Raw genomic sequence first — 12,129 nt, forward strand, 5'->3', positions numbered from 1 at the left:
TGGGGCCCAATCGCCAGCCTGGCCCGGAGGCCTCCTCAGCTGTCTCCGCTGGGAACGCGCCCTGGGCCCTCCTGGGGCAGTCAGCTCTGGGCACGGCGGCCCGGGTGGGCGTGGGAGGGGGCCGTGGCTCCTTCCTTTGTCCCCACGTGATCCCCGTGTGGCCTGGTGGAGCACATCCACAGGCCGATCGCCACCGTGGGCCTCTGGCAGCACCGAGGTCAGGCCCAGGCTGTGTGGGGTCAGAGGTCAAGCTCAGCAGGGACCAGATGTGCGTCTGGACCTCGCGTCTGTGGCCGAGGGCAGCCGTCCTTTTATGGCAGAGGGCGAGGGTCAGCCTGGGGCTGGTGCAGAGGAAGGTTAGGCCTCGGCTGCTGCAGAGCTGAGGGGCCCACACGGCTGCCTTGGCCACCATGACTCTTGGACCCAGGGGGCCCGTGGGAGCTGGGGCTGCAGCTGCTCGGGGGTGGTGGCACTACAGACAGGGAGGCGGCCTCGGGCAGCTGGGCACCCTCTGGGCACGTTGCAGAGCTGCTCTCTGGAGCCGGAGGTGGGGGCCTCAGCCACTGCCCCTGCCCCAAGGGGCAAAGAAGGATCTGGAGACCCATGTGTGGACCAGGCCAGAGGCTGCAGAGGTGAGGGCTCTGGGGAGACCCTGCCCTCCTCTCATGGTCCCCACTCCTGCTTCTCCGCACCCCTTTCCCCTTTGTCCCTCTCCTTATTCTCCCCACCTCCCTCTTTCTCCTTGCTCCCCGTCTTCTTTCCCAGCCGCCTCGCCCCTCCCAGCCCAGCATCTTCCAGAAGGCTCCGTGCTGAGGGAGGAGGGGAGGCAGGGTGGGGGGCGTGTTCCCCAAGTGCAGATCCGGGGCGTGGCTGCCTGGGGGTGGAGACTGGGTGGATACGAGGTGGGCTGTGGCTGGGTGCCAGGGGCTAGCCTCAGACTCTGCCCCGTCTGGCTGCGTGACCCTCATCCGGTGGCCACCACAGTCTAGCAGAGGACAGACGAGACAGACAGTGGGCAGAGGTGGCCATGAGACAGAAGAGGTGAACGGTGCTCACTTCTAGGTCCGCAGGGAGAGGCCACCCCAGCAGCCCCTGCAGAGCCTCAGGCGGACCTGACAGCTGACCCGCCCTCCCCCAGCCTCACTGCCGGCCCCGGAGACTTGGGGGGCGGGGGAGCGGGGGAGGACACAAGCTCTTTGAGAGCATTCTGGAAACCAAAGGCAACGTGGATATCGGTATCCCTGACGGCCGTCCCCACTGGCTAACATGTCGAGCTCTGTGCTTGCAAAGAAAACTTTTCCTCCAGCTTTTTGGTTTCGGCCTCACACGGTAGCCCCAGCTCCCCCGTGAAGCACCAGGTGTCCAATGGGGTTGGTGGGGAGAACGGGAGCTGGGGTGTCGTTGTACAACCATGTCATGTTGGAGCTGGCAGGGGTCCTGTTCCCCCGTCTCCCCAGGGCCTCGAGCACTGCCCAGGATGCAGCAGGCTCCATAAATGCACGTCGAGTGCCGCAGGTGGTGGGTAAACCACTCCCGAGGTCTGGGGGCAAAACGTCGAACCGAAATGGGTCCCCGGGGGTGGGAAAACCAGCTACTGGCCAGGACCGGTGTCCCCCGATAAAGGGAGCACTGTGGGGTGGCTTGCCCAGTGCTGACCCGGGTGGGGCCGCTGTTCCTGGGATATCCCTAAAAATGCCCCCCCCCGGCAGTTTTAAGGAAACAGACTGGCATAACGTGAGACTCCCTCGTTGAGACGTTGGAGGGGCATCATGGAGCCGAGGGGCACTTGGGGTGCTTCCTCCCTGATGAGTTTGCCCTACACCCCGTCCTGCCCAGGCCGCTGGCCCTGGTGTGCGTGGCCGGCGTTTCACCTGACTCTCTCCCCCTCCAGCCAAGCCCTTTAGCCTCCAGAATACAACCAGATCCTGCCCCTTCTCACCCATCTCTGCAGCCTCTGCCCCAGGACCCGTCACCTGCCCGGGCCTCCCTGCTTGCACCATGCCCCCCCACAGTCAGTTCTGGCCGTAGCAGCCAAGGGGGGGCTGCTGTGAAATCCTCCGAGACCCCGTCCCTCCCCTGCTCGGAATGTGCAAAGGCCCTGCATCTCGCTCACCACCAGGTTCCTGCCATGGTGCGTCGCCCCGTCCCCTCCCGCCCCAGCCAGCCCAGCTGCCTCCCCATCCTCGGAAATCCCTGCCCGCTCCGCCTCGGGGCCTTCAGCCTGCCGCGCCCCCTCCCCCCGCGCCCACGCGGCTCTCCACCTTCGACTTTCATGTTGTTTCTCAAATGTCACCTTTCCAGGACGCCCTCCCTGACCCCCAATTTAAAACTGCAGCCCTCCCCCGGGTGCTGCAGCCCCCTTCCCAGGCTTTGTTTTCTCCTGGCGTCTCACACTCGACGGATTGCACCCTCCACTCCCGTCCGTGCGCACGGAGCTCTGTCCCCTCCCCTGCTCGGAGCCCCCGGCACGGAGAGCAGTGCCTGGCACAGGGCAGTGGCTGGAAAATACTTGCCAAACGACTGGATGGATTTCTGCCTCCCTCGAGTGGTGTGACCTGGAGCAAGTCAGTTCTCTAGGCCTCGGTGACTCAGTCTCCAGAATGGGAAGGACGGCCGCCCTGGCAGACAGACAGACGATCTCAGCTCGCTGGCCCACTGCTCGGTCAGCACGTGTGCGGTGGCTGATAAAGTCCCCACCACTGACCCAGGCCTGCAGAGTCCCAGCAGGGCCTGGGGGCTGCCAGGCCAGGGGCTGAGCTCAAATGCAACTTCTGGGTCTCGGCAGCCCCCGCGTGGCTTGGTGGGCGACGTCCATACCCCACTTTTCCTGCCCCTGTGCCCAGCTGGGTGGCCCCTGGCTAGCCCCGACGTTGCTGGCCAGTTATTGGCCTTGTCCTCGACCACTGTGGTCCCCAGCCCCCCACCCGCCTCCCTCCCCGCTCCTCTTTACTTAGTAAAGCCTCGTGTGGCACCGAGATGCACATTGTGCTGTTCCGGTGGTGTGAGCCGCCAGAGGGCCAGCTCGTCCCTGCCCAGCTCTGTGTCCTTCACCAGGGAGCCTCGGGCCTTTAGGACCTGTGGGCACCACCCCACCTCACCCCACAACTCTCCTGTCAGCCAAGCACCGGGCCCCCCTTTCCTCAAGCCTCACGTGTGGGGGTGGGGAATCCAACCCCAGCCTGGAGCGGGAAAGCCGCCACCCGGCTGCCATCCTGCTGGGTGACGCCCGGAGTCCTGCCAGGAGGGTCCGGGGTGGCACAGACCCGAGTGTGAATCCTGCCTCTGCCGCTTTGCTCATTCAGTAACCTCGAGTGAGCGCCCACTGCGTACCGAGCGGGGTGGGCAAGGCTCCCCTGAGGCTCACGGCCTGGGGGGGGTTCATCCACGCAGCTGGGTGTCCGGGCACATCCCACCTCAGGCACCGTCCGGGGCCCTTCCTGAGGAAAGTCTCATGGGTGGGCCGTGGCCAGCTCAGTTGGGGTCCCCATCCTCCCTTGGCAGACGGGAATGGAGGCCCTGCCAAACAGGGGCCCCTCAGCACCCCAGGAGCTGTAAGGAAAACCCTGGGGGGAGCCAAGGAATAATACAGGCCCCCGGGCCAGGTGACGGGCGCTGCTCTCCTTTGGGACAAGCTTCCTCCCCTTCCCCCCTCCCCACCCCACAGTGGCCCCTAGGATATGTCCCCAGGTGACCTGTCCAGGCCCTGGTGGCCTCCACCCACCCTTGTTCAGCAAGTGGGGAGAAAGCCCTAGGCCAGGCCAGGCTCACAGGAGGCCAGAGTCCACCTCATTCATTCATTCATTCATTCATTCAACAGATACTTATCGAATGACCACTCAGGCGCTGAGCAAAGAGACAAGAATACATAAAGGAGTAAACTGTGTGGTATATTAGGAGGTCGGGAAAAGTACTCTAGGCAGAGGGATCTGCAAGTGCGAAGGCCCCAAGGTGAGGGTGCCCCACGTGGGGCAGTGTGGCTGGACCACAGGTAGGGGTGGGGGTGCCTGTGTGGGGTGGGGGTCACCGTCTCCAGGGTCAAGTCTGTGGCTGGGCTCAGGGTCCCCTGCAGGGATTTCGGTGTCTTGCATACTGATGATGCCCATGGTGGGCCTCTCGGGGTTCACCCAGCGGCTTCTGCACCCACTGACTCTGGTTCCCAGGCCAGACAATTGGAGACAGAGACTAAGAAGTCCCCCTTATTTTAAAAGCGGGGATCCCTGAGCCCAACGAGGAGCTGGGGCTGCCCAGGGCCCTGCTGGCTGGGATTTGGTGCTGGCCCCCTGCCTCTTTGGATTTGCTGTGTCCTTATTGGTAAACCAGGGCTCAGCCAGAACGCAAGTTGGGGTGCATATTTCTGGGGGAGAGGCTTGCTCCACAGGCGACTGGGAGGTGGCAGCCCCAGTGCTGTCCCGAGAAGGCTGAACCAGAGGTTCCCAAGCCTGGCGGAAAGGATGGTGACCCCTGGGCAGAGGGAAATAGGGGAGGGCAGGGTGTAAAGGTTCTGGGCACTCGGGCTGAGCCTGCGCCCAGGAATCTGCGTTTCTGTTTCAGTTTCCAGGCTGACAGTTCCAGGGGGAGGTCTGAGAACAGCCTGTTGCCCAACCCCAGCCAAGGACCCGACAGCACGTCGTGCCAGGGACCCCTTCCTGCACCACCGCCCCTGTCACAGAGGGGGCGGGGCTGAGGAGGCACTCAAACGGGGTGGGGGGGTGTGGTGGGGGGCTGCCTACCCAGGAGGCCCCACTGGACCTCAGGGAGGGCCAGAGGGCACCCCCACGCCCGCCTTCTTTCAGGCCTGCGCGTCTGGCCCACAATTACCGTGTGTGTGTTTGTGTGTGTGTGTGTGTGTGCATGTGTGTCAGGGCGGAATGAGGAGAAAATGGGGTGAGGGGGTCCGGCGGTCACTGAGCCGCAACACCCAAGTACGACAGAGGTCTTGGGGTGTGCTTCTCCCCTCCTACCAGAACAGAGAGGGGCCTGAGTGCAGAAGCGCTGGAGGAAATGGAGGTGGGGGCCGGGACGGAGAAGGACGGACAGACTGGCAAGCGGGAGAATGGGGAGAGCGAGGTCCCACCCGTCTGTGTGTTGCCCGCACCGCGCCTGCCCGGGGGCACGGATGGAGGGACGGACGTGTGGCTGGCTGGGTGGCTGCAGAGGCGGCTGAATCAATGAATGGCCGCGTGGGCGCGGGGCGGGCGGAGCACTCCATCGCGGCGCCGCCGGCTGCGCGCACCCCCTCCCCGGCCCCGCCCGGAGCGCAGTTCCCTGCCCGCCGGGACTCTGGTGACCGCGACGGCGGCGGCTTCCGGGCCTGGGGCGAGGAAGGGCCGCGCCACCGCCGCCTGGCTCCACGCCCCGGCCTTTAGCACGGGCCCGGAGGAGGACCTGGAAGCGCGGTGCGGCCCCAGGACCCCGGCCCCGCTCTTTGTCTCCGCTGAGGCCTCAGCTGTCTACCGGCCTCCTTGGGCAGCCCTCCCCGCGCGCGTCTCGGCTGCTCCCCGACCTCCGAGGCACGGTCCCCGCTGCCCCAGGCCCGTAGGCCTCTCGCCGGGCCGAGCAGAGTCCTTCACACCCAGCGTCTTTAGGACCGCGGGGCCGGCGAGTGCCAGGATCTCCAAGCGGCGTCTCTGGCGCGGGGGCGGTGGGAGGGATGGTGGATGGGGGCGGGATGCAGGCCCCTCGTCCCCGCCCCCTAACCCCCTCCCAGCCCCTACACAGCCGCGCTGCGTGCGCCTCGACCCCAGCACAGACTGTTCGCGCCTTAAGCGGCTCTTCTGCGGCGCAGCGATCCCCGACGCCACGCGGGCCCCCTCCGCGCGCGTCACGCAGCCCCACGCAAGCCGCCTGCAGCCCCGCATAGGCGTACTGCCCGTTTCACACGCAGCTCTCCACAACCGCAGTCCCACTCGCAGACAAGCCCACGCAGCCACACAACGACCTCCGGGCCCACACAGCCGCACGCAGGCACGATCCCACACACGCAGGACCGCACGCAGTCACACGACCCCTCGGACGCACGCAGGCTCACCCAAGCACAATCCCACACACGCAGTAACCTCCCTGCCAGCCACACAGCCCCTCTGTAAACAATCGCACACCAACACACAACCCCACGCGGGCACCGCATCCCAGCCACGGCGAGACCCAGCAGCACATTCACGAGCTCGAGCCAAACCCCCAAACACCGTGACATCCACACGTAGGCGCGGACCAGAAATATACATCCACAACGAGACACGCACGAACCTAAACGCATACGGCCAAGGGCTCACCCGCGGGCTCGTAAGTCACCGGGAAAATATTACAGCGTCCCCCACCCCGCCCCCAACCCAGTCCCTAAGCGCTTCGGAGCCTCCCAGCCGGTGACCCCGAGACCCCGCGGGGAGAGCGGCGGGAGCGTCTCCCCGGCGCCCCCTCCTCCCCACCCCACCCCCCGGTTCCCTTCCCTGCCTCCTCCCTCTCCTGCCTCCTCCTCCTCCTCCTCCCCTCCCCCGCGTCTGGGGCGCGGGCTGCGCGCAGCCAAGCCCCCTCGTCGCGCGCCCCTCCCCGCGCGCGCCCCGCGCCCGCAACGCGTTGGCCAAGTGGATGTGGCCCGGGGGCCGTCTCTAATTACCGCCCGTCCCCCGGCGGCCCGTGAATAATGGCTACTGAGGGCGCTCGCAGGGGCTGCTGAGAAGGAAACGCGGGGCGCGAGAGGCGCGGCGCGCGCGAGAGCGCGAGGGAGAAAGGAGCGAGCCCGGGGCCGCGGCGAGCGGCGGGCGGCAGAGAAAGGAATCGTGCGAGCGCTCACATTTTTCTCCTCCCAAGGATCTCATCTGGACGCCGCGTTCTGGAAGAGGCGAGGGGAGAGCGCGCGCGAGGAGGAGGAGGAGGAGGAGGAGAGGCGGCGAGGGGAACGGGAGACGGCGAGACGCGCAGCCCCGGCGCCGGCGAGACTCAGCAGGAGCCCGCAGGTATTGTTGGCGGCCGGAGCTTTGTGTCTTTAGGGGGGCCCCTTCCGGGGCGGGAGACCCCCCCCCGCAGCCCCGGCCTGGCCGCCGCGCCGAGACCTGCCCCGCGCCCGGGGCCACCGGGGGCTCCGCCGCCCGCCGCGCCGCGAGCTTGGCTTGGAGTAGCGGATTTGCCCGTTTGGGGGTTTTCCGAGGCGGCTGAGGGAATTGGCCTCAGGAGAAGGAATTTCTGTCTTTCGCTTTCTCTCTCTCTGCTTTTGGCCGCAGTTTGGTCGTACCGGGGATCCCTCCCCCCTTCCTCCACAATGCACTGGTGAGAGGTCTTGGCGACCGAGGCGCTGGCGGAAGGCAGAGATGGCGGGGCTGGTGGCCGCGGACGGGGAGGTGAGGGATGCCGGAGAAGGAAGGAGTTTTGCTCAAGTTGGCGATCGCGCCCGGGAGCTGGTCGGGCCGGGGAGGGAGGGCCGAGCTGCACGCCCCGTCCGGCCCCGGGCAGCCGGTGGGAAACTTCCCGGGAGCGCAGCCTCCCGGGGGACCCGGCGCCCGCGACGCCTCGGGCGCCTCCCCCGGCCGCCCCGCGAGCGCTTCGGGTCGCGCTCTCCCCACCCCCGCCCTCCTCGCTCCGCCCGCGGCTTCCGGCCTGGACGGCGCTGGCCGAGCGGCTTCACACGCTTCCCCCTGGAGACCCCTCCCGGGCCCCGGCCCGCGCCCCCGCCTCAGCGCGCCCGGGTGGCCGAGCTGACAATGAAATCTCGCGCCTCTGCCGTCCGGGGCGGGGCTGGGGGCAGCTCCGCGTCTCTGGGGGCTGCTGACCCCGGGCCCCGGGTCGAGCAGGGCGAGGGGGAGGGGAGAGGCGTCCCTAAGGGGGAGGGGCTTGTTTGGGTTAGAGACGTTGATGTCGGATGGCGCTGGGGGGCTGCGGGAGGCGGGGAGGCCAGAGTCCGGGTTCGCGGCCGGGGGTCGTGCGTTCCAGCCCCTCTTGGGCTTGGTGATTGGCTGGTGGCTAGAGGCCTGTCAAGAGCCCCCTGAAACCCCAGCCTCCTCCCCGCCCCCGCCCGGACCCCCTCCCCTCCTGCTCAATGCGGGCTGTGGGGGGGGGGTGAGTCCCGGGGTGAGTTGTGTGTGACGAAGTGTTTGCCTCCTGCCATCCACGGCAGACGCTGCTCCGGTGACCCGGAGATCCGGACGCCTGGCGCCCTCCCCCGGGGCCGGGGGAGGGGAGGATGAAGGGGGCGGGGCGTGGTGGGAACTACTCTTCCCCCCTGGGGCCGTGGGAAGGGAGCGCTGGCCCAGGACTGTGGCTGGGGCAGCGGCTTCCAGCACCCCAAGTCCCCAGATCCTTTTGCTCTTGGATGGGGGGACAGCCAGCGGTGGGGAGCTGAGAGGTGCACAGGGCAAGCTCCAGTGGGGTGGGGGAGGGGGCGGAAATCAATGGAAAGGGCTGTAATTGAATTCCCAGGGGAGCGTCCTGAGCGGGGTGGAGGTGCCCGCTCCCCTTTCTCTTCCCCGGGTAGGGGGTCAGGCACAGAGACCCCAAGGCAATTCACCTCCCTGCAGAAAGAGGGGAGCCACCTTTTGGGGAGGATGGGGCTGTTTTCAGGCTGTTTTGTTGCTTGCTCCAAGGATAGAAAGAGTTAACCTTCCCCCAGAAAGCAGACCCAACCCCACCCCACCCCCACCCCTCCCCGCAGCCGGGCAGGAGCTTCTCCAGGGGAGAGACAAACCTGATCCCAGAGAGGGTCACTCCACAGCCGGGCCGTGGCTTTGGGGCCTGTGGGAACATGGAGTTACAGGCCAGGGCCTCCGGAATGGAAGGGGACTCGCCAGGGGTCTGGGGTGCTGGGGAGGGGAAGGCCCCCTCACCTTTGCCAAGGTTGGGGGCGGCTCTGTGAGCTCATGGGTCCCTTTGCAAACCACAGCCTGTGGCCTGACTGGTTAAGGTGCAAGTGTCCACCCCCAGGTTGGCATGTGGGACCCCACAGGTGAGGACAGCTCAGGTGAGGGCCCCCTGGGGTGCTAGTTTCCCTGCCGCCCACCTGCGCCCCGTGACAGCCAAGTCCCAGGTGTCGTCTGTAAGGCTGTCTTCCTGGCAGGCGCCAGGCACCAGGCTTGGATGGACGAACTCAGGAGTGAATGACTCGGTAATGAATGAATGAATGAATGAATGAAAGGGGAAAGTTCCTCAATTGGAGGTATTTAGTAATTTTTAAAAAAGCCCTTTTGATATATGCATTTTAAGTGAGATTCATAGCAAACCCCCAAAATTAGAGAAAACCCAGCAAAAGCTGGTCCTGACAGTTTTTGCAGGCTGTAACAACGTTCATATTTTGCTGTAGTCCTTCCCAGCCTCTTCCCGACTTGGCGGGTGGTTTGTCGTCACTCTCTGTGTTCAGATGTGTATCCTGCTTTCTTCCCTGGCGCCTTTCCTGTTGTTTTGTAAGCAGCTTGTCATAAACACCACCGTTCGTGTGTGCAGGGTTTTCCAATCGAGTGGATGTACCATAATTTACTTAATATTCCCCTTTTGTTAATCATTCTGGATGTTCCCGGAGAACAACGTGTGGTTGTATTTTGTGTATAGAGCTATTTTTTCTTTGTTTTTTTAATGCGTAAGGTGATTTCCCCAAAATGACACTGCGGGTGCAGAGAGCTCCGACATGCCTCCCGTTTAAGCAGGACATAGTTCTCCTTCCTTCCCCACCTTCTAGAACCTTCCACCCGAGCTGGAGGGAGCCTTGGCAATTCATCACCTGCCTGACCCCCTCATTTGACAGAGGAGGAAACGGGCGCCCAGAGGGGAAGTGACCGCCGGGGTCACCGAGCAGCCATCGAGGACAGCTGCTGAGCTGCCGTTTTGGTTTCCGGATCCGAGAGGGGTCCCCAAGGCTCCCGGGGGCTGAGCTTGAGATGGGGGAACAGGGTCCCCAAACGGGAGGCGTGAGGCTGCAGATTTCGGGGAGCCTGCCCCCCACCCCACCTTGGTTTATTTGTCCGAAGGCCTGGCCCTCCTTCTGCTCTGGGGCTGGGAGCAGGAGGGGACCTGAGGGGAGGAAGGGGCTGTATCTTAAACTGTCCCAGGAGGCGTCCTGGGGAGGTGGGAGAAAGAGAGGAGGAGGAGAGAGAGGAGAGAGAATGAAAGTGAGATGGTGGGAGAGAAAGAAAGGGATCAGGGAGGAGGAAGACGGGGTGAGGGAGGACAAATGGGGGGAAGAAAGCGAGACAGACACTCACAATGAAGACAGCCTGTCCCCCACCCCTTGCCCAGCTCCCTGGAGGCGGCGTGGCGGGAACCCGCAGCTCCGGCACCCAGGAAAGAGGCCGTGGCCGGGCCAGCAATGCGCCCTGCGGGGGCGTTGGGGGCCAGCTGGTGGCGGGATGGCCCGGAAAGGATGGCCTGCGGGGTGGGCTCTGTCAGCGCCGAGCGGGGCAGCTGTTTGTGGGGGGCAGTGGTGGGGGGCTGGGGGTGAGAGAGATGCAGAGCAGGTGGCTCTCAGGGTGGTGGTGCCCCGGGTCGGGGGCTGCAGGGCCCAGGGTGCCGGAGGAGGACGCGGCATTTGTGGCCGAGGACTCTGCCCCTCGCCTGGGTACAGAGGAGCCCCCCCTCGCCTGTGGCGTGTCCCTGCTCAGCCTGCACCCACGTCTGTGCTTCCCGGGCCCCATCGGGGCGTCTCTGGGGGTCTGCGTGCCGCCAGCCTGGGCCCATGTCATCGTGTGTGTGTGCGCGTCACGTGCCTGTGGGTGTCCGTCTCTGCGGTGCGTCAGTGTGTACGCGCATGTGTGTGAGCCTCTGATGCTGTTTGTGTGTTTCTTAAGAGGGTCCCCACACCTCCCAGCTTGTGTGTGTATGTGTGGAATCTGTGTGTGCATGCACGCGTGTCGTGACCCCCAACCCCGTCTGTGCACTGGGGGTGGGACACCCCGAGCTTCCCATGGCCCCAGGGGCCCCAGTTGTCAGGCTTTTGTGCCGTGTTAAGGTTGCGGCTGGGGTGGGGGTTGGGGGGCGGCCTCGCCTGGGAGGGTTCTGAGGGGCGCAGAGGAAAATCTTAAAGGCCCGTCTTCCCTCTGGTCTCCAAGGAGATTAGTCTGTGAAATGATCCGCACGTTAATTAAAAACGATTATATCCTGATTGAGCCATTCCCGCTCGTATCCCCCAGCCAGGGAGACGGAGAAGGGGGAACTCAGAGGATGTGGGGTGGGGGGACGGGGCCAGCCAGGCCGAGCCCCCAGCTCGCAGAGGGGCGCTGGGTGGCCTTTGAGGGGGCGTGTGCTCGAGTCGGGCTCGGGCTTCTCCCTTGAATTTTAAGGACCCCCCCCCCCCTCACCCCACCAGGAGGTGGCCTCTGAGGTCACGGAGCTGCGTGGCACCGACCCCAGCCCCGGCACGGCTCTCTCGCGTGCACAGCTCCTGCGGGTCAGCATCTGCGGTTCTGGGTTTATAAAGAAGTGGCATGTTGAGGTCACACAGCCAGAAGTTGGGGACCCCAGGCTGGACTCCACTTCCTGTGAACCCCCCATCTGCCCCAGACTCCCCCTGTGAGCCCCTATGTCTGCAGGTCCCCTGGGAAGATGCCCCCCAGCTCCAAGAACAAGCCACCCCCCCGCCATGGAATCCTTGAAAATGCTCATTTCCGAGGTCTGAGCTGCATTAGGGGCGCTCGTGGGGAGCTGATGACTCACCAGGGCGGCTCTGATGTGGTTCACGTCACCCTCACCAGCCTGGGCGGAGCCTGCCTGCCCCCCCCACCCCAACACTGTCCCCCAGGGACGGCCGATGACTCCGCAGCTGCACAGCCACAGGTGCCCCACGGGCTCTGCAGACTCACCCCCAGGGACACGCCATCGCGGCCTTTCTGGAAAATTCCGGGCCTCGTCACCCTGTGCCTTGCCTGACCCTCTCCCCTCCAGCCAGCCCTGTAAGGGCAGCAGGGGAAAGGAGTCGTAGTAGAGACAACGAGCCCCTCAGCCTCCTCCCCGTGTGGATGTGGCCGCTGTGAGGAGTGGTGGGCTCCAGGGTGAACCAGCTGGCCCCAGCCTGCCGGGGGCCGCACGTCCAGGAGAGGGACCAGCAGCCTGCCCGTGTCCACGCACCCCCTTCCTTACGGCCTTCTGTACACCCGGAGCTGACTTCTCTCTGTGGGAGGACGAGGTTCCTGCCCCTTCCGTGAGCCTCAGTTTCCC

General features: G+C 65.3%; 1 protein-coding gene across 4 annotated transcripts in view; it reads left to right on the plus strand.

Annotated features, from left to right (window-relative positions):
* Window positions 1-12,129, plus strand: part of RAI1 (retinoic acid induced 1) — a 105,073-nt gene that overhangs the window by 25,778 nt on the left and 67,166 nt on the right. For 2 of the 4 annotated variants that reach the window (XM_037808589.1, XM_037808592.1), the window contains exon 1: window positions 6,846-6,953. The exons of 1 other annotated variant lie outside the window; for it this stretch is intronic. The gene's annotated coding sequence lies outside the window, so the exon portion shown is untranslated. Of the gene's footprint in view, window positions 1-6,845; window positions 6,954-7,227; window positions 7,335-12,129 lie in introns of those variants that run through there. One more of the 4 variants, XM_037808590.1, reaches the window with a different exon arrangement.

This window comes from Choloepus didactylus, chromosome 18, assembly GCF_015220235.1.
Source record: "Choloepus didactylus isolate mChoDid1 chromosome 18, mChoDid1.pri, whole genome shotgun sequence".
NCBI lineage: Eukaryota > Metazoa > Chordata > Mammalia > Pilosa > Megalonychidae > Choloepus > Choloepus didactylus.